Raw genomic sequence first — 23,330 nt, 5'->3', positions numbered from 1 at the left:
AACCTCCACTAGAGGGTAGTATAGGGCTACAAAAGGTTTAAAATGACCATGTAAATTCTTTTTAGCTAATCACTTATTTTTCATGTGTATTAAATAGATTTTTTATGTGTATTAAATAGATTTTTTATGTGTATTAAATAGATTTTATACCATATATTCTTCCTTTGATAAAGATTTTATTATTGAAATATACATTTGTATAATATACAATACATAATGGATTGGTGTTGAAATGACAAGGAAAGTATATTTGAAAAGTTTTTAACTTTCAATGAATTTGTATTTAATTGTATTTAATTGAATCATTGATTTAATTGGTATGAATTCATTGGTGCACTCATTTCAACTGATGTATTTAATCGTAATGTTACCTAGGCTTGGTGTTTTGCTATCTGATGAAGATTTTCGAAAACGTACTTTCTGTGTGTAAAGCGTTAGTACCATTGTTCTTGTGTGTTCAGTGCTTTTGGAACATTAAACCATTCTATTTGGCAGCAGTCTCGGTCTGGACCCTTATTTGGTTCTCAATTGTGAACGTTTTCATTTGGTTTTGGTGTTCTTTTTGTTCGCTTTCCATCTCCGAGGTTTGGTTATTTACTGTAGTATCCCACTCCACCTGACAGGTTATGCCAGTACTGAGTTAAGAGAGCTTAGCCCCCAGTTTGGCTACGTGGTTGCATCTCTCACATGTGTTGTAAGTTTATGGGAAGGGGAGAGGGTTGTCTGTGTACATAAGGCAGCTGTGACATTGCCACATGACTCACAGATTCACCAACTGGACCGGAGAGGTGATTGACAAGTGACCTTTGCACATGCTACCATAGTATTGTGAATTCCATAATAATTAACAACACATAGGGCCAATGGGGAACAAGGTACACAAGGTGAGTATGTGAGGATGTAGTGCTTCTGATTTGTTAGTGCTGGCATATATAAATGCTTTTGTGAGCAAATGCCAGGTAAGTCATATGCAATGTGTTACAGGCAACTTACATGCAAACAGGACAAACAGTGACGTTCTGTCAAGTGAGACATGGACATAAGTACAGTAAGCAATACAGATGTCACTAGGGATCCACAGAGGCACTGTAAATCTGCATTGCAGGTGGAATCAGTGTTTCAAGGTAATAACAAGCAAACATGCATACAAACAAAGCTACAGACAGCAGGCCTGGATCTAGTCTATGCTACAACAAACAAGGTGTACCACTTCCAGTAGGTAACAGTGCAAATATGCAGGCACTATAAGCCTGTACCCAGACATTCACAGGTCAGATGGCCAGGGTCCAGCCTCACCTCCCACAAGTGTGCAGACCATGTACCGTCATAATGTAGAATAACTGGCCTGAAACCCAAGTGCTCATACCTGAACTAATACACATTTCGAATAACAGACACTGAACCCTCACTCGGCGGTTCCAAATGTAGTAGGATGTATGCTACCTGTCCTGGCACCACAGTATCCCTGACATTTATGGAGACTCTCCCTCCTATCATAGTTAGTTCTGTGTTTTGGGGCTGTCAAGCATGGTATGAGGTGTGACCTTGTAGTGCTAGGGTGCTCTTGTGAGTCCTGAACCTGTTGTGTATTACTGCACAGATATCAACAACCTCAAACATCCTCATTGCAGAGTCGAGTGTGGACAGCATGCAACCTGCAGTTTACATGTCTATCATTGAGTATCAATACTTTCATTTTCTTATCCCCTGTGCTACCTATGTAGGTGGCCTTCTGTTGACAGCCTTACCACCAGTATGCAAAGATGTGCAGACATTACACTATGGTAATTACTATGGGTGTACAAAACAATACAATGACAATCATACTGTTACTGCATCAGGCATGCTGGGATATACCCACAATGATATAATTACACTGTACTGTTGACAACATGATACTATTACTACACTTCTATGAAGTCACCCTGTGCATCAGCACCATGTTAACCTGTTCCTGCACCAATGTTACAGATTGCAGGAGGTGGCACAGTATCATCATATGCACAGGGTGTGTACTTGGTATGCCTGAGTCTGCCACTGATATAACCAACTGACATGTATGTGTGCGTGTGTTGGTGAGGGACAGCAGTACAAGATGGGGCAATGTTGATGCAGTGTGTGCGTGTATGCGGTAGCCCTAGGTGTTATCAATTCGCATGTGTGTATGCATGCACACAGTTCCACCTCATGGCTGCCATATACAGGTGTTTGTGGACAGCCACAGACTGTACCTGCCAGGTCATACAGATCACTGTCTCTGGCCATGGACACGGTACCTGTGCCTGGCAGGGGTGCTACGGACCATATCAGGTACTAAGCCAGACTGGGTACTGTCATCAGAAGCAGGTGGTTGTTGACTGGAGACATGTTCCTGTTGGGACTGTCCAGAGCCACGTGCACATGGTCTCCTGGGGTGGTCTGATGACAGCACAGACCTAGCATTGCTGGGGCTGCTGCTGGCACTATGGGAGTGGCAGCGGCCCTGTTGTCATCCGCGGCAACTGCCAGCTGCTGCTGTTGCTGGCATACGCCCATGTCGATGCCTCAACCATCCACCATTGCCCTGGCTCATGGACATGTAGTAGTGGAACAGATCTAATGTGTCCCCCCAATGTCTGTCAATGACCTCGGTGAAATTAGGGATGGCAGCCGCAATGTCACACATACTGTCATTCATAGCTGTGCGACATGCTCTCAGCTCCCTCAGACCCTGTCTGGTGTACTGTTCCATACGTAACTGTGCCTGCATTACAGCCCGAAACATAACTGAGGTTGAAAGACCTCTGTGGGCACGTCTGACAGGGGCAGTACGCCCATGGATGCTCCCACAAGAACCCCTGGACATCTGCCTGTGTGGTACCATTTCAGGACCCTGCCCATGGCTGCTGTGTGGGGATGCATGTGCCACTGATACCACATTACCCTGGTCAATGCCCACTGTATCCTGTCCATCACCTAGGGACATTGGTGACAAAGGATGTATTGGCAGGATGACTGTGCTTATTGATGGGGTCGACAGCTGTGTACTGTCAATTGGCTGACTAATGACGGACCCTGGCACACCTCCCTGTGCCATTACACAGGTATCATCATTATCACTGTCCATGGCAGCTGATTCAGGTTCCCTGCTGCACAACACCAGAGCAGCACCAGAACCTGTGGGAGTAAGACAGGAAACACAGTTTACAATGTGTACACAATGTTACCATTGATGCACACATGCACACATGCACACTCCTCAGTATATGAGATATCAACACACAGACACAAACACACCTGCATTCAAACACAGAGCACTACTGTTTGAGCCTATTATTACTATTAGTATCAAGAGTATTAAAGGTATTGTTATTACACACTCACCAGCATGGATAGGCTGCCTTGCTGTTACACCAGAGGGACCTGCAGAAATGAGAAAATTAATGTCAGTGGGAACAACTGTGCCAGTGATACTGTGAGTTTGATACAGTTCAGTAGTACAACAGTTGGCTTTCACAGGTCTACTGCTGATATTGAGAATACCACTCTTGCACAATAATTACCATGATAACAGCTACAAACCGAGGACACACCTCACACATGCATTAACTACCAGTGTACAGAACAGTCAACTATACATATGGCATAGTACCTGCATGCTCTGAGTCATGCTGCTGGGTGGCTCCAGCTGCCATCATTATGCATGTATGATGCTGGTGTTGTTGCTGTTGGGCTGGAGCCACAACACTTAGGAGTAGTCTCTCCAGTCTGGTGAGGGGGGATGTATAGCCGCCCCACCACCTGTGGCAAGCTGTTGCCTGTGGATATCCGACGCACGCTGATGGACATTTCTAATTAAATCACTGCAGTGATGTCATACCTGCTTATATGTCAGATTATGCATGCCTATGTCATTTACCCGACGGACCAGGTCTTGCCACAGTGCAGCCCTCACCTGCTGGTTCTGGCTGGTGCGGGAAAAGAGTATTGTGAAATCCTGCACCAGGCTCTGGTGTATCTCCTCATCCTCTGCAGCGGAGTAGGTAGGGTTACGCTGGTGAACCATAGCCCTGAAAAGGAAAAGAAATATATGTCACCAATATATGTCAGCAAAATATGGCACACATAATACTTGACTGTAGTGATATAGCTTAACTCCCGTATATAGCATCTGTCTGTCTATTGGGGGATACACATGTCAATGACCAGATATCAGTGCTCAGCCGACAACTGTGCAACAGTACCTGGCACACTCCATACAACAAATTAGAATACTCCAGCAGTCAGCACACAGATTCAGATCCAATGCGCAACCTCACACTGGGAGTTCGTATCAAGGTACTGTATGGGGAACATTATCAAACCATGCACTGCATGCACTGCACGTTACATATTTCAGTGGTAATGCACACTACTCTTACTTGCCATAACCCCACCTACACCACAGTCACATACAGGGCAACCACAATACCTCACACATCTGTCTCTGGCCTCATACCAAGGACACACACTACCATGATAGACAGACAGTCATGGTGAGCAATCACACCATTACGTAACATGCACCCAGTAACTTGCACACTCATTCCACCTCACATAGTTGGTTTGCAATGGGTTCGTGGGTGTGCATTGTGACGTACGTAGGCAGTATGCTATTGGCCCTGGGACTACAGCAGCATACTGTTCTGCTACCCTGCCCCTTGTGACACATGTGATGTGATTGTACCTGATCCTGTCAAATGGTTACACAGGGTGACTCATATGGCATATTACCTATCTGCATAACATTCAGCAGGGGTATGTCTGACATCTACTCATGGGGAGCCTTGCTTCTTAATGCTGTGTGGTTTACTCCAGGGTATGTCTTATCTGTGGGTAGGAACCTGTACCTCCACTTTGTGCTCTTTACTGCGGTGACAAGGACAACAGACATAGATCATTTAGGTTGTGGATGTTGTGAGGTGTTACCATGGTTGTTGGACAACTGTCATGGGTGTGACTTAACTATGTATATCCAGCAGTGTTAACCTCTATGTGGGTAGTATGGGTGTGCTCTGTGGTCTTGTCAGTCACTCTGCATAGGTAATGTGTTTGAGTGCATTGTTACAGTTTCTTACGTATGACTGTGTCCTTCTCCATATCTGTAGCTGTCATGGGAGGTACATACTATGTAGGACATTGTGGGATGTGGAGGGGTACAGTGACCTACATGTCCATAGCTGACACACCATGTCTGCTGACACATACCATGTACAGGTATGATAGGACTAGTGTGGTACCGTGAATATCAATGGGGAGCCTGTTGTACACTTGTTGCCCCTGTTCCCCCCCTGACACATGCAGTGGTGGGCAGGCAAGCACATATGTGGTGGTTACTGGTGTAAGTGGTTTGGAATGGGGTATGGTACTCCAGTATCCACACTGGTGTTCACTACATGCCTTTGTCACCAGGCACCTGTTGCAATACATATATATATATATATATATATATATATATATATATATATATATATATATATATATATATATATATATATATATATATATATATATATATATATATATGTATATATATATATGTATATATATATGTGTATGTATATATATATATATATATATATATATATATATATATATATATATATATATATACATTTATATATATAGATATAGATATATAGATATAGATATGGAGAGAGAGGGGGAGTCAGAGAGAGAGAGACAGAGGGGGAGAGAGTGACAGAGGGGGTGGGACAGAGAGAGAGAGTCATATACAGACATATCTGTGGACGGTCAGATCTGTCTGTATATGTATATGTATCTACATATATCTATATATGTATGTGTGTATTACATATATATGTATGTACACATTCTATCTATCTATATATGTCTATGTATTTATACATCCCGCTCTATCTATGTATACATATATGCATATTATATATATATACATACATACATATATTGATATACATACGTATACATATGATAGATATATTTATAAACCGTTTTATTTATACATATATATACACACACTAACATACTGGTAAACATCCATTACTGTACAACCTACATTGTACATTGCACTACAACCTACATTGATATGTGCACATAGTTACCTTCACATACATATGTATGTACAGCCTTCAGTGACAGTTGCAGTATGTCCCCTGCCGTATGCACATCTTCATATACATAGATACAGACCAATAACACATATGGAGGGTTCACAGTATGTAGACTATTATATTACTACTTTACATTACCTGTGTTTGTCACAGCTGATTGCGTTGGATTACGGATACTTGGCCTGCTGCTGCTTCTCTTGCCAGCTTCAGTCTGGTTTGGCAGTGATGACAACTTGTTTGTATTGTTGTTTTACAGGTTTTTGTTTTGTTTTTCCTCTCTCTCTCTACCTCTAGAGGGTGCAATGAAAGTATTGCATGTGTGGACTGGGAGTACTGGATGCTTTGGTAGGTATCTGCACATGTCCATGTGATGGCCTCTGCACCAATTGTTAGCCAGCATTTGCTAATTGCATGGAGCCTGTTGTGTAGTGATTGCAGTTCTCACTGTGATTTCAGGACAGTGCTGTAAAAAAGTATGTTAGGTAGGTGTAGCCCTTTCAGATTTTCAGGGTCGGGACCATGCTGGTATGCTGTGGACACTGTTCTGTGAGTGTAAAGGTTGGTATATCTCTCATATTTCAGGCTGTGTTGTAGACACTGCAATGCATGTTGTAGTGTAACCTGCGTATTCCTGTCTCCAGTTTCCTCTTCTCAGTGTGTATGTAAACTGACACCTAAGACTACTAATACTGTGTATATGGGTGTGTGTGCTTTCTTGTGGGAGTTGTGGTGTAACTGGTATATAGCAGTGGCTCTTGCAATTTGTTGCTATGGCTTCAATATTTGGCCTTTACATTCACTCCTTGTATGCCTGCTAGGTGTCTTTACTGTTATGTGTTGCTATGGCTTTCCTATTTTCCATTTACATTCACACCTTGTAATGCTTGCTATATCTGTTTGAGCAGCAATTCCCTATGTGTTTGTTGTTGTAGAGTGGTACTGCATGCAGTGTGGTCTGGCCATGGTGTGTGCCTTGACACCTATTAGGGTATTTGATTATGCTGCTGAGCAGGCCTCAGATACTCTCAGGTGCATCTTTTATCAGCCTCATGGAATGGTACATATCAGTGGGATACACCCATGAAATTATCTGATATTCTACAGTTGTGACTGTGGGTTATTTTGAGCATATGTATTACTACACCATTTGTGACGTGCAAGTGGTGCATACTTTCTGTAATTCATAGTTACCATTGCATGTGTTGTAACACCTTTCTGCCTACTGTTAAAACATTTCACAGGGAGTCAGTGGGGCACAGTTTACATTTGTTTTCAAATCAGGGACATCCCTGTAACTCAGTCACAGTTGCTATGTCTGGGCTCTTAACTATTCAAATATGGCAGTGTTTATCCTGCCCTGAGTATGTGTGTGGCTTGCAAGGTGCTACTGTAACATTATTACCTACTAGCTACCAACTAGCATGGCTGTTTCTCTTCACACACTAATATTATACAAATCCACTAAATTTGACATTAAATATACATGACATGCTTTGTGTGCTAGACTTCCTATATTCCCTTTACATTCATTCCTACTATTTCATGATATATTTCTTTTAGCACAATGTTCTTGTGTAGCAGTCATGGCTTAGTGGTAAGTCATGCAGACTATGGTTTCCAAGGTCCTGGGTTTGGGACTGATAGTGGGATTTTATTTTGCTTCTGAGCAGACTACAGGCCTTGTCATTCAGAGTGACTAAAGCACTTTTAAGCAGTTGTAAGCGGGTTTGCGCTGGTTTGCGTGGAGCTCATGCATGCGCACTGGCGTTTAGCTTTGCGCACACACGCGTAGCTGAGCGCACACAAGTGCATACCCGCTTACAACTGCTTAAAAGTGCTTACTCTTGCGCACACCCACGCTAATTTCTTTGAAAGAAATGAAAATGGGGAGACAGGAAAGTGGTGAAAAAGGGGTCACAAAGAGGGTAGGACAGTAGGAAAACAAGCTTGGGAATTGCAGAAAGGCTGTAGGATAGGCCCATAGCTGCCCATTTCTTTATCAGCAACAGCTGTGCATACATGTGTAATTTGGTGTGGAATTTGAAACCTTCCTCCCCTGCGGGAGGGGTGAGGACAACAAAATTTGTTGTACAGCCAATTGTAATTGCCAGTTCACATGTCCAGCAGACATGTCTACGAAATGGGCAGCTATGTATGGGGTGTAATTTTTTTGCAGGAACAGAGTGCCCTTTTTTTATTTTTTTCAGGTGAGAGTGGGATGTCAGGTACAGGAAGTAGGTATAGTTGGGGAGGTAGGTAGGGGAGGTTAACAAACAAGGCAAACAAGATGCATACAGGGGTGGTGTATGACATGTGTGGGGGAAACACAATTGACGGGGATGGATGTTTGGATATTTCGAGCCCATGAGCCCACAGATGGCAACAGTGGAACTGAGATCCCCACCCATGGGCAGTTGCCACTGTGCCTTCACTGCCCAGGACGGGGCTGTGCTGGGGGCTGTGTAGGATGGGCAGCAGGCACGCCCGTGAGTTGTGCCACCCATGCCTCAAGCTGGTGTAGGGTCTCAAGCACAGAATGCCTGATCTCCCTACGCACCACAGTCCGGACACTACGGAGGGTGAGTGGACGATCTCCTCCGGCCACGCTTGCAGAGGGGGTACGAGCCCCATCCCCTGCAGCGCTTCCTCCCGCAGGTGGCACAGGGCCACCGGAGGAGGGTCCGGCCTGGGCACTAGTGCCAGGTGCACTCGCCAGCTGAGGTGAGAGAGGTGGGTCCACTGGAACCCGCCTTCCCTGTCTTCCTATGTTTTGCAATATTTTAGGTTGGTGTGGGTTAGTAACAAACAATACCATTCACAATTAGTTGTAACAGCATGCATTAGTATTCCCATTCACCAAATACCCATAAATTTAAGACATTGAACAGCAAGCATAACACATGCATAATTTGAACAACAGTACACAATCCAACAGCATGCAGGGTTGATTGATGGCAACAGGCCATCAGGTTTGGATGTATGAACTGGGCAATTGCATCAATGTACATGAAAATATGTTTGAACCAACAGGACAAATGTCCAGGGAGATTAATTGTGAATACACATACCCATTTCATGTGAGATGGATTATTTGTGGTTATAGGGTAGGGTGAAGAAATATTTCATTAACAACTTCAAATACCTATACATATGCTGTACATTTCTACTAGCTGCAGATATATACACCCTGCAGGTCTGACTACAATTTCCTATGTGTAAACTTAGGCATGTTGGTGATGGAAATGTTACTGCTACATTATTATACATTGCATTTTTATTCATACACGTTCATATCTGGTTCTGTTCAGCTACAGCATCCTGCTACATTTCATTTATATGGCTTTAGACAACTGTGGATGTTTGGTATTTCATACAACCATACTATCTGCATATTGCAAAGGTACAGCGACATATCCAAATTGCGGGACACACATTCCAGCTTCAGTGCTTTATTGCACACATTTCACTGTTTGGTTGTGCCTGTCACATTCATTTCATTCTGTACTGACTGCAGTATACTTTATTCAGGAGTCATTACAACTTTCTTGGTGGATTCATGCCTCTTTCTCACACTTTCACTTGTTTTATTTTTACAATTTAGGATGGTACTTAATTCTAGGCTTTATTGACATGTTTTACTTGGTTACAACAATCCTTTCCAACGGTCTCACCTGTGTCATGTTTCAGATTTTAAACAGGGATATATTTCACACATGTGCTGTACTCATCTTGTGTAGCTGTAATTTACAGCCTGCTGCAGGTTATGTACTATTACAATACAGGTGGAACATCTTTATTTCAGACTTGTTTCATTTTCTTTTCTGGATTACAGGCTACATCACACTTATGTAATCACACAGTACTAGCAGAATCTCTCTTACACTGTTACTTGCAGTTTTTATTAATAAGTGACTACACTGCACTCTTTTGCAAGCTGTCATACTTATATGTTTTAACAGATACAAGGAGAGAATTACTAACCTGCCTGGTGGCGCAACCGCACAAGTCTATCGGCATAGGCTCGACGATTCGCAGAACAGACACCTGCAGCTGTAATATAAATGAAGTAATATTGGAATACACATCTCCATAACATCAGCTAGATTAATTTCTTACATAAATAATTACATGTAACTTACTCAGTAGTGGGGCGTTGGGCATTTGCCGGGCCTCCTGGATCCAACGGTTCAGTTGGTCCTGCTTCCATCTCTTCAGGTCCGCATGGTGGTGACGGACCTGTTCACCAGTCCCTGGTATTCCTGTGGCACTGATGAGATCATGTGCCAACCGGTCCCACGCCTCAGCCTTGTATGCTCCCCACAGGACCTGGCCCTGCATGAGTTGGGCATCATGATCGTGGACGAGCAGCCAAACCATATATTTGGACTCCTCAACATCCCACCTCTGTGCTCGGAAGCAACTACCCTCTCCTACACCTGACATCCTGACTGCAAGTAGGTTCCACAATCAGTTATGCTGTATATTCCCGCCTATGGGGCTTATATATGTCATTTTTCCCGCACTTATCTGTGATTGGCCATTTTGGAAATGTATCAGCTTCACAAAACCTGCTTTGTCATGCTTCTCTTTCCATTCATTCCTATATATGAGCTACTACTGCATTTCAAACAGCAGCTGTCATGGCTTAGTGGTTCAGTGCTATGACTGTGGTGCATGGTACCCTGAGTTTGAGCCTGGCCATTGCTTTTTTTATTTTATGACTGTCTACACAAGCTAGGAGGTGTGTCTGTGTAAAGGCAGTTTTGATACAGCTTGCTCAACGTTGCCCGCTGGTAAGCTTGTTGGCGCGGTGCGCAGCTCTGCGCAAACGGATTATGCTGGTTTACACATCATTTGGCTGTCAGCACGCATATTATGCTCAGCTCAGCTATGGGCACACGGTTGCAGCGTGTTAAAGTGCTGCTCAACCCCGGGCACTCAGTTTACACCTGTTAAACCACTGCTCACGTACGGGCAGACATACTCAGCTTGTTAGAGCGTAGCTCAGCTATGGGCACTTCTGACATTTATTTATCTTTTATTGTCTCACATTTCTTCAAAATACATGGCCCATTTCATTACATTTTACATAAAATATAATTATATATCTGCACATATATGTCAGGGCATTGTTTCGTGCTTATTTCACTAAGAAAAAACATTGATGTTGTTGGAGCTCGAACCGTGACCGTCTCCTCTTCAGCTGACATCTCTACCTCTATGCTATTGCTTCTTGGCTTACTTTGCATATTTAGAACTTATATGCTTTTCCACTGACTGCTAACTGTGGCTAAGCGAAGGGCACACCCGCGCAAATGAGCGCAATTACGGGCAAACATTTTTAAAAACTACAAAAAAAAAAATAACTGTTCATTTTTACATTTTATGTTTATAATCTGTGGGGGTATGTGTTGTGTTGTGTTTGCTGACATTTACACGGACTCACTCGTGGGGGTTTACTTTCGGGACTGTGACTCTTCTGGGGGCGTGTCCATTTACAGGACTCGCCCTGCGGACACGCCCCCTACTTTCTTACACAGACCGTGCTTGCCTTGGGTGTGAGTTAGCATGCCCTCATGAATATGCATGGCATGCTGACATCACTCCGTTTAACTGCAGCCTCCATGTAAGACTTGTAACTCTTAAATGGAGGCTTTGTGAATCCTGCCCAGCATCTTTTCACCAAGTACAGAGGTCATTTTCTAGAAGCTGGTATAACTCCATTCTTAGCTTCCTCCTTAGCCATCCAGTATTCCTTCCTGGCCTAGTCTTTCTTTTCCGTGTCCCTCTTTGTACTGCACTCCTCCTTTCTTTTGATGACTTTTGTGACTTCCTCAGTAACCTTTCTTTAAGTACCTTATTTCTATAGTTTGCTTGGCCACATATCTGTTCTGTAGTCATCCCACATGCTGTTTGGAGGTGCTGCCATTCTTCTTCGACTAAGTCTGTTTCCTCCTCTATTTGTCTTGGGGTACATGAGCGCTGAGGACTTTCTTGTTCATTCTCCCTTTTTAATTGTCTTTCATTTATGGGTGAGTTTCAGATGGAAACATTCAGCATGATTTGGGGGAAAGACCCCCAGAGAAGCACAAGTAGATAATGCAAAGGCCGGAGATAATGCATTGGATGGAGGTGAGGATCAAACCTTGTACCTTGTGCATGGGATGCGAATACCTTAACCGCTTCACTATCTGGTCTCTCTCCCTCTGAGGAGGCCAAAAGAATATATACCATCAATCTGTAAAGCTCCTGTCAGTAGTGAGAATCAAACCTTGCACTTTGTGATTGAAAGACATACGCCTTAACCATTGCACCACTTGGCTTTTCAGGTAGTGATGACTTTTAAAAAAGGGGGTTTCAGCTTCATGATACTCCTTGCATATCAGTCTAGTCAGACTTATGGGTCATTAGTTTCCAAGATCTATTGATGGCACACCTCTGTGCAAAGGGATGACTGTTGGTGTCCTCCACTCTACTTTAGAAAAGCCTGCCTAGAGACTGTTGTTAAATAGAGAACTGAATTGGTGTGCTAGGTCATGCTTCAGCTATTTACTAGGCACCCTGCGATTTCATAAGGGTTCATAGATGCTGTGTCCCTAGCTTTAGAGAGTGCAGTGACGACTTCTTTTGTGATAGCAGGCAATGGAATCATAGGAGGAATTCATCAGAAGTGACCGGAGGTGATAAACGGGTGAAATTTTCATTGAATGTAAAGGCCAGCAAGTTTACAATGTCTTCTGCTTGAATATAAGCACTGTCTTCTTCAGCCAACTCAGCACATTTGTGAGTGTTTCCCTTAAGATTTCTAACCTAACTAAAAAATACTTTACAGTTATCCTTTGCATAGAAGGCTATTTTAGTCTCCTATTAAGCTTTTGCAGATTTGACTAGTTTCTGGATTTGTCTGTTGATACTAATGTGGGATTTTTTTTCCGTTGAGCACTCTCCTGCTTAGTTTCAGACAGAAATGTCTGCCTTCTGTTGTATTGAGTGTTTATGACTGAGATCCTGTTAAATTGGCTATCTGTCCTGTGTTGGGCTGAATGCCCTCCCTGTCCCTTCAGGCATACTGTTTCTCTTCGTACTCAGTGGAGATCCTGTAACTAACAATGATATGGTGGGAGGCTTTGCCAATGGTCAGGCTGGACATGGAGTAGCTCAGTTTCCATGTTTTTCTTTTTCTATGTAGCTTGGAGGCTGGTGGGCCTGGTGAGCAGAAGTGTGTCTGACTTTATCTTTCTGTGTTTGTCTTAGCCGGATAGTATCTTTTCACCAAGTACAGAGGTCATTTTCTAGAAGCTGGTATAACTCCATTCTTAGCTTCCTCCTTAGCCATCCAGTATTTCTTCCTGGCCTAGTCTTTCTTTTCCATGTCCCCCTTTGTCCCACACTCCTCCTTTCTTTTGATGACTTCCGTGACTTCCTCAGTAACCTTTCTTTAAGTACCTTAATTCTATAGCTTGCTTGGGCACATATCTGTTCTGTAGTCATCCCACATGCTGTTTGGAGGTGCTGCCGTTCTTCTTCGACTAAGTCTGTTTCCTCCTCTATTTGTCTTGGGGTACATGAGCGCTGAGGACTTTCTTGTTCATTCTCCCTTTTTAATTGTCTTTCATTTATGGGTGAGTTTCAGATGGAAATATTCATCATGATTTGGGGGAAAGACCCCCAGAGAAGCACAAGTAGATAATGCAAAGGCCGGAGATAATGCATTGGCTGGAGGTCAGGATCGAACCTTGTACCTTGTGCATGGGAGGCGAATACCTTAACCGCTTCGCTATCTGGTCTCTCAGGGCAAAAAAATTATATACTTTCATTCTGCAAAGCTCCTGCCAGTGGTGAGAATCAAACATTGCACCTTGTGACTGAAAGGCATACACTTTAGTCACTGCACTACTTGGCTTTGCACGTGGAAAAGAATTTAAAAAAGGGGGGTTTCAGCTTCATGATTCTCCTTGCATATCAGTCTAGTCAGACTTATGGGTCATTAGTTTCCAGGATCTATTGATGGCCCAACTCTGTGTAAAGGGATGATTGTTGCTGTCCTCCACTTTACTGGAGCAAAGCCTGCCTAGAGACTGTTGTTAAATAGAGAACTGAATTGGTGTGCTAGGTCATGCTTCAGCTATTTACTAGGCACCCTGCGATTCCATAAGGGTTCATAGATGCTGTGTCTCTAGCTTTAGAGAGTGCAGTGACGACTTCTTTTGTGATAGCAGGCAATGCAATCATAGGAGGAATTCATCAGAAGTGACCAGAGGGGATAAAGGGGAGAAATTTTCATTGAATGTAAAGGCCAGCAAGTTTACAATGTCTTCTGCTTGAATATAAGCACTGTCTTCTTCAGCCAACTCAGCACATTTGTGAGTGTTTCCCTTAAGATTTCTAACCTAACTAAAAAATACTTTACAGTTATCCTTTGCATAGAAGGCTATTTTAGTCTCCAATTAAACTTTTGCAGATTTGACTAGTTTCCGGATTTGTCTGTTTATACTAATGTGGGATTTTTTTTTCCGTTGAGCATTCTCCTGCTTGGTTTCAGACAGAAATGTCTGCCTTCTGCTGTATTGTGTGTTTATGACTGAGATCCTGTTAAATTGGCTATCTGTCCTCTGTTGGGCTGAATGCCCTCCCTGTCCCTTCAGGTATAGTGAGTGTTTCTGTTCCTACTCAGGGGAGATCCTGTAACTAACAATGATATGGTGGGAGGCTTTGCCAATGCTCAGGCTGGACATGGAGTTTCTCAGTTTCCATGTTTTTCTTTTTCTATGTAGCTTGGAGGCTGGTGGGCCTGGTGAGCCGAAGTGTGTCTCACTTTATCTTTCTGTGCTTGTCTTAGTCGGATAGTATCTTTTCACCAAGTACAGAGGTAATTTTCTACAAGCTGGTATAACTCCATTCATAGCATTCCTTCCTGGCCTAGTCTTTCTTTTCCATGTCCCTCTTTGTCCTGCACTCCTCCTTTCTTTTGATGACTTCCGTAATTTCCTCAGTAACCTTTCTTTAAGTACCTTATTTCTATAGCTTGCTTGGCCACATATCTGTTCTGTAGTCATACTACATGCTGTTTGGAGGTGCTGCCATTCTTCTTCTACTAAGTCTGTTTCCTCCTCTATTTGTCTTGGGGTACATGAGCACTGAGGACTTTCTTGTTCATTCTCCCTTTTTAATTGTCTTTCATTTATGGGTGAGTTTCAGATGGAAACATTCATCATGATTTGGGGGAAAGACCACCAGAGAAGCACAAGTAGATAATGCAAAGGCCGGAGATAATGCGTTGGCCGGAGGTCAGGATCGAAGCTTGTACCTTGTGCATGGGAGGCGAATACCTTACCCGCTTCGCTATCTGGTCTCTCTCCCACTCAGGGCAACAACAACAAAAAAATATATATACCTTCAATCTGTAAAGCTCCTGCCTGGGGTGCGAATTAAACCTTGCACCTTGTGATTGAAAGGTATGCACCTTAACCACTGCACCACTTTGCTTTTCAGGTGGAAATGACTTTAAAAAAAGAGGGTTTCAGCTTCATGATTCTCATTGCATATCAGTCTAGTTAGACTTATGGGTCATTAGTTTCCAGGATCAATTGATGGCCCACCTCTGTGCAAAGGGATGACTGTTGCTGTCCTCCACTCTACTAGAGCAAAGCCTGCCTAGAGACTGTTGTTAAATAGAGAACTGAACTGGTGTGCTAGGTCATACTTCAGCTATTTACTAGGAACCCTGGGATTCCATAAGGGTTCGTAGATGCTGTGTCTCTAGCTTTAGAGAGTGCAGTGATGACTTGTTCTTTTGTGATAGCAGGCAATGGAATCATAGGAGGAATTCATTAGAAGTGACCGGAGGTGATAAATGGGTAACATTTTCATTGAATGTAAAGGCCAGCAAGTTTGCAATGTCTTCTGCTTGAATATAAGCACTGTCTTCTTCAGCCAACTCAGCACATTTGTGAGTGTTTCCCTTAAGACTTCTAACCTAACTAAAAAATACTTTACAGTTATCCTTTGCATATAAGGCTATTTTAGTCTCCTATTAAGCTTTTGCAGATTTGACTAGTTTCCGGATTTGTCTGTTGATACTAATGTGGGATTTTTTTTCCGTTGAGCACTCTCCTGCATAGTTTCAGACAGAAATGTCTGCCTTCTGTTGTATTGTGTGTTTATGACTGAGATCCTGTTATATTGGCTATCTGTCCTGTATTGGGCTGAATGCCCTCCCTGTCCCTTCAGGTATACTGAGTTTCTCTTCGTACTCAGTGGAGATCCTGTAACTAACAATGATATGGTGGGAGGCTTTGCCAATGGTCAGGCTGGACATGGAGTAGCTCAGTTTCCATGTTTTTCTTTTTCTATGTAGCTTGGAGGCTGGTGGGCCTGGTGAGCAGAAATGTGTCTGACTTTATCTTTCTGTGTTTGTCTTAGCCAGATAGTGAGCAGGATTCACGAAGCCTCCGTGTAAGAGTTATAACTCATATACGGAGGCTGCAGTTAAACGGAGTGATGTCAGCATGCTCTGCATATTCATGAGAATGTGTGCATGTGTGCATGTGTCCATGTGTCCACGTGTCCACGTGTGCATGTGTGCATGTGTCCACGAGTGCATGTGTCCACGTGTGCATGTCTGCATGTGTGCATGTGTGCCTGTGTGCATGTGTCCACGTGTGCCTGTGTGCATGTGTCCACGTGTGCATGTCTGTATGTGTGCCTGTGTCCATGTGTCCATGTGTGTATGTGTGCATAAGTGCATCACTGGTAACAATGTCTGGAGACTGTAAACTGTGTTTCCTGTCTTCCTCCCACAGGTCCTGGTGCTGCTCTGATGTCCTGTAGCAGGGAACCTGACTCTGGTGCCACAGGTACTGGTAATGATGATATTTGTGTAATGGTACAGGAAGGTGTGTCAGGGTCCGCCATTGGTCAGCCAATTGACAGTACACAGCTGTCAACACCATCATTGCGCACAGTCATCCTGCCAGTACATCCTTTGTCACCATTGTCCCTAGGTGATGGACAGGATACAGTGGGCATTGACCAGGGTAATGTGGTACCTGTGGCACATGCGTCCCCACACAGCAGCCATGGGCAGGGTCCTGCGATAGTACCACACAGATAGTTGCCCATGGGTTCTCGTGGGATCATCCGTGGGCGTACTGCCTCTGGCCGACGTGCCCAAAGAGGTCTGTCAACCTCAGCTATGTTTCGGACTGTCATGCAGGCCCAGTCACGTATGGAAAGGTACACCAGACAGGGTCTGAGGGAACTGAGAGCATGTTGCACAGCCATGACTGACAGTATGCGTGACATCGCGGATGCTATCCGTAATTTCACTGATGTCATAGACAGACATTGTGGGGACATATTACAGCAGTTCCACAACCAAATGTCCATGAGCCAGGGCAATGGTGGGTGTTTGCAGCATCAATGTGGCCGTATGTCAGCAACAGCAGCAGCTGGCAGTCGGCGCGGATAACAACAGGCCCGCACACGTCCCCATAGTGCCAGCAGCAGCCCCAGCAATGCTGGGTCTGTGCTGTCATCGGAACGCCCCAGGAGACCACGTGCACATGGCTCTGGACAGTCCCAACAGGGACCTGTGTCCAGTCAACACACTCCCGCTTCTGATGACAGTACCCAGTCTGGCTTAGTACTGGATACGGTCCGTAGCACCCCTGCCAGGCACAGGTACCGTGTCCGTGCCCACAGACACTGATCTGTATGACCAGCCAGGTGCAGTCTGTGGCTGTCCACAAACCCCTGTATATGGCAGCCATGAGGTGGAACTGTGTGCGTGCATACACACATGCAAAATGTTAACACCTAGGGTGACCACATACACGCGCACACTGCACCAACATTGCCCCACCCTGTACTGCTGCCCCTCACCAACACACATACACACACATGTCAATTGGTGGTATCAGTGGCTGACTCAGGCATACCTAATTCACACCCTGTGCATATGATGACACTGTGCCACCTCCTGCAATCTCCAACATCATTGCGGGAACAGGTAAATACGTTGCTGATGCACAGGGTGACTACATAGAAGTGTATTAGTAGTATCATGTTGGTAACAGTACAGTGTGCTGCTATGACTGTGTGTATATCCCAGCATGCCTGATGCAGTAACTGTATGAATGTCCTGAATTGCTATCTGCACCCATAGTACATACCAAAGTGTAATAGCTGCACATAACTGCATGCCGGTGGTAAGGATATCAACAGATAGCCGCATACATGGGTAGCACAGGGGGGAAGCTAACGCAAGTAGTGATATGCAATGGTGGACATGTACAGTAATGGTGTCAAGTTGCCCACAACGACTATGCAATGTGGATGTTTGCGCATGTAGAGATGTGTGCAGTACCAATGTAATCCAAATCACAATTAACTATGACATAATATCAGTTCTACCATGGGCATCTGCGCTGTGTATTCCTGGGTACATGTTGATGGTGCCTACATATTTGCATTGTTACTTACTGTTATTGTTACCCCTTCTTTGTTGTACAATGCACTACTTCCAGCCCTGCTTACTGTAGCTTTGTTTGCATGCATGTTCACTTGGGGTTCCCTGGAACACTGCTTACACCTGCAATGCAGAGTTACAGTGCTTCTGTAGACTCCTAGTGACATCTGCATACCATACGATACGTATGTCAACCTTTACACATGACAGAAGGTCACTGACTGTCCTGTACGCATGTACGTTGCCTGTGACACATTGCACATGTCTTACCTGGCATTTACCCACGTGTACAGTCATATATGCCAGTGCTATGAAACAGTAGCAGTACACCCACACATACACACCTTCAGTATGTTGTTCCCCATTGGCCCTATGTGTTGGTACTCACCATGGCAATCACACTACTAGACTAGCATGTGCAAAGGTGACCTGCAAATCACCTCTATGGTCCAGTTGTGGTTTATGTGAGTCATGTGGCAATGTCACAGCTGCCACATGTATGCAGTCAGCCATCACCCTTGGCCAGGAACATACAACACATGTGTGGGATGCCACCACACAGCCAATCTGGGGACTGAGCTCTCTGAACCCAGTAATGCCATACCCTGTCAGGTGGCATGTCATATATACTACATCCTGGACAAACTTCAACCCCAATCCCTGCTGCTACTATTGATAAAACCCCTGAAGATGTTTCTGATAGTTTTGACCAATTCTTTACTGAGACATTTCAAGCCCTAGCTAGCCATCTACCTCCTAGCTCCCCTGGTCCTGAAAGTAGCACTCCTAGAAACCTACTTGCGTTCAGCTTCCAACCAGTCACCACTTCACTTATCCGTACCTTGATTGAAAAAGTAAAACCCACTACACTTTCTGCTGATCAACTCCCTGCCGAGTACCTAGAGTGGAATATAGAGAGTTGTGGTGGCAGTTGACATTGAATTCGGATAAATATCCAGGACTGAATGATAACATATCTATAATGCCATTACTAAGGTTAAGAGCAGCTAAGTTATATTTAGAGGATGTAAATATGCATAACCACCACTGGATGTTGCTATTGTGTGTGTGTGTATATATATATATATATATATATATATATATATATATATATATATACAAATGATAATAGTATTCCTATGTATCAGTATTTCTAAGCACTGTGACAAATTTTACATTTTAAAGTTTTTTTTATATGTATCTAATATGCTTTTTAAGAGTTATTTTAAAGCCTAAGTTATTTATTTATTTATTAAATATTTATTATAATATTAATATGAAATGAATAACATTTGACTTTTATTAATTTTTATAAGATTTTCTGAACATCTTAATAAAATGACAATTATTTTTAAATTAAAGCATATTTACACAAAGATTTGGTCATCTCAAAGATAATATTGACATAGTTCATTAATTCTGTAAGACGAATTTTAATATGCTATCTCTAAGGAGAAAATAATGCACATATTCAAATTTATTGTTGCTATGTTTTTAGCTGTGGAGAAAAATGGAGGGAAGTATATTGGTTAAATGGTTAATTAATTGATCAATCGAATAATACTGATGTATATAAAAATGGAGGGTTGAATTATACTGGTCATCTGACATTAACCTGACGAAAACGCTGTTTTTTCTTGTGTACAATTTGGTCAAAAGGCATTCATGTCTTTATACTTATTTTTATTTTTATTTTAATTTCTTAATAAACGTTGGAAACTAAGGAGTTGTGCCTTCACATTTCGCTTTGCTGACTCGTTTTGGTGTTCTGGCATGTCATATATACTACATCCTGGACAAACTTCAACCCCAATCCCTGCTGCTACTATTGATAAAACCCCTGAAGATGTTTCTGATAGTTTTGACCAATTCTTTACTGAAACATTTCAAGCCCTAGCTAGCCATCTACCTCCTAGCTCCCCTGGTCCTGAAAGTAGCACCCCTAGAAACCTACTTGCGTTCAGCTTCCAACCAGTCGTCACTTCACTTATCCGTACCTTGATTGAAAAAGTAAAACCCACTACACTTTCTGCTGATCAACTCCCTGCCGAGTACCTACAAAAATCAGCTGATGCTATTGCTTACCCCGTCTCAAAACTAATCAAACGAACCATGGTAGAAGCTAAATTTCCCATCATCTGGAAAATATCCTATGTAATCCCACTTCAGGAGGCAGCTCTACTGAATTCTCCAATTATAGGCCAATAGCTATACTCTCTCCACTTGCAAAGATTATGGAAACTTTATTCATAGACAATTCATGCACCACCTAATCCAAAATCGCCTTATGGCAGATACTCAGCATGGCTACCGTCCTCATCACAGCACTACTTCAGGCCTCCTAGCCTTTACTAACACCATAAACCATACTTGCAACAATAATTATATATCCTCAGCCCTCTTTTTGGATCTTTCCAAGGCATACGATATGGTTGATCACCAACTTGTAATCCACGCCCTGCAAACATTCTGTCTAGATACTGGAGCCTTCCAATGGTTTCAATCCTACCTGCATGGTCGACAGCAGGCTGGCCTCTGGCAGAACAAACTCTCTAACCTTCTACCTAACACCCTCAGAGTACCACAAGGCTCTATACTAGGGCCCTTGCTGTTCTCCATCTTCATTAACGACCTTTATACTGTCATCCCAAAAGTCAGCTGCATCCAATATGCTGATGACTCTACTCTGATTTGCTCAGCCACATCTCCAGTAGAGTTATGGTCAGCTACCCAGACCACCTTTAATACAATAGAAAACAGGCTTTCTGAACATCGTCTGATCCTAAATCCCAAAAAAACTAAACTGCTGTTATTTCACCAACACGTAGGTCTACCGCTTTCACCTTTACCATAAAATCAAATGATGGCACAATAATCTCCCCTGACCCATCTACTAAACTATTAGGTGTCATCATAGACAATAATCTCAAATGTGGCCTACATGTTAACCAAACTATCAAAACCATCAATAAAAAACTAGGGTCACTTTACAGAATAAAAGCCTTCCTAACCCCTCCAGCTAAAATTGCCATAGCTCGCTCACACCTTCTTTCAACCCTTCTGTATGCATCCCCTCTACTCTCGAATATGAACAAGACTGTCCTTAACAAACACTCAATTTGCTACAACCACATTGCCAGGTTTGCCACTGGGCTGCCTTTTAGGACACATCATTGCATCAATCTAAATCAGCTTGGTTGGCTTGAACTACCTAGCCTAATACAGTATAACCAACTGATTATGATTAACCAACAATTTTTTTTTATAGTATGTTCCTTAGATACTTCATGTATATTTATTTTTTGTTTATTCATGTTACTAAATGATAATTCACTTTGTACTTAATTATGTACTCTGTAAATTGTCCCATTGAAATATAGTATGAGTGGAGCTTTTCTCCTCGGGCCTCTACTGAAAATGGACATATATCCAGCTAGACTAGCCCGGTTAACAAATGTAAAATAAAATAAAATAAAAAATTATGGCGTATAAAATCCTCTATAATCCAGACAATACTCCTGCACTTCAAATATTATCACCCCCTATAACAATCCTAGACCACTTCGATCCTCTAACAAACTACTAATTCAGACTAGCAAAATTAATAACACAGACGGTGATTCTCTCTTTGCAAACTCTGTAAGTAGATCCTGGAACTCACTTCCAGCTGATATTACCTTACTTTCCACCTTAGGTCAATTTAACACTAGACTCAAACAACATTTGTCACTTAACTGGCTATGTCAATGTATCAAGCCTGGCTAACTCGAATGTGTAAAATCTGTTAACCAGTTTACTGTGTAATTTAATTTAATCCTGACTTGTGCTCAGGACTAACTTTAACCTGTGGAACATGTTTAACTTGCTTACTTATGTAATCTCTGTAAATAATCTGTTTGTAATATGTAATGCTGGTATTATGTAATGCTGTATCTGCTTACCCTTGGAGCTTTTCTCCCCGGGCATCCGCTGAAAATGGACATGCATCCAGTCGGACTATCCCGGTCAACAAATGTAAGATAAATAAATAAATAAATAAAAAATATTACAGTGACTACAATACAAGTCAGACATTGACACGCACTGACAGCATGCTGAACACACTGGGGCATACGTGGGGACTCAGAATAGCATCCTGCCTGAGCATCACACACCTCCATAGCTGGCACACATGCATATGTTCCATCAGAACAGAGCACCTGCCAAACATGGCACACACATCCCGTGTGCCACACACTCACAGCCTGTAGGGCGACACAACACACCTGCTACAGATGTGTCAGGTACCTGTCTTGGGTGCTGAACTGGGGTCCCACTCAACAGGCTGTATCTGGTGAAGGTCACAGTGATATGCCTCAGGGGCACTATGGTCCACCACAGAACACATGCATACAGGTCAGTCAGAGACATGGACACATATGACTCACTCATTGACCATGCCAGTATGGCTGACCTGAGACATACCTCCCTGGACTACATGATAGGGAACATAGAATGGATCTCTCAGCATGTGGCACAGGCCAGTATGAGCCTGATCTTGGTTGCCAACATACCCTCACCAGGTATGCTAACACTATATGTGGGAAGGGTGTTGTATGTCTACATTATGCTCAGTCTCCAATGTCATTCATAGGGTATCTGCTGGCTGTCAACGTGTGCTTACAAGCTTGGGAAGCCACAATGATGTGCAAGGGTCATCTTGCACGTGACACCCATGGCCCGATGTATATTGGCAAAGCTCCTTGATACAC

This window comes from Protopterus annectens, chromosome 16.part0 (assembly GCF_019279795.1).
Source record: "Protopterus annectens isolate FY-2018-M chromosome 16.part0, PAN1.0, whole genome shotgun sequence".
Lineage (NCBI taxonomy): Eukaryota > Metazoa > Chordata > Ceratodontiformes > Protopteridae > Protopterus > Protopterus annectens.
The sequence above is the reverse complement of the archived record's forward strand: the minus strand, read 5'-3'. Positions refer to the sequence as shown.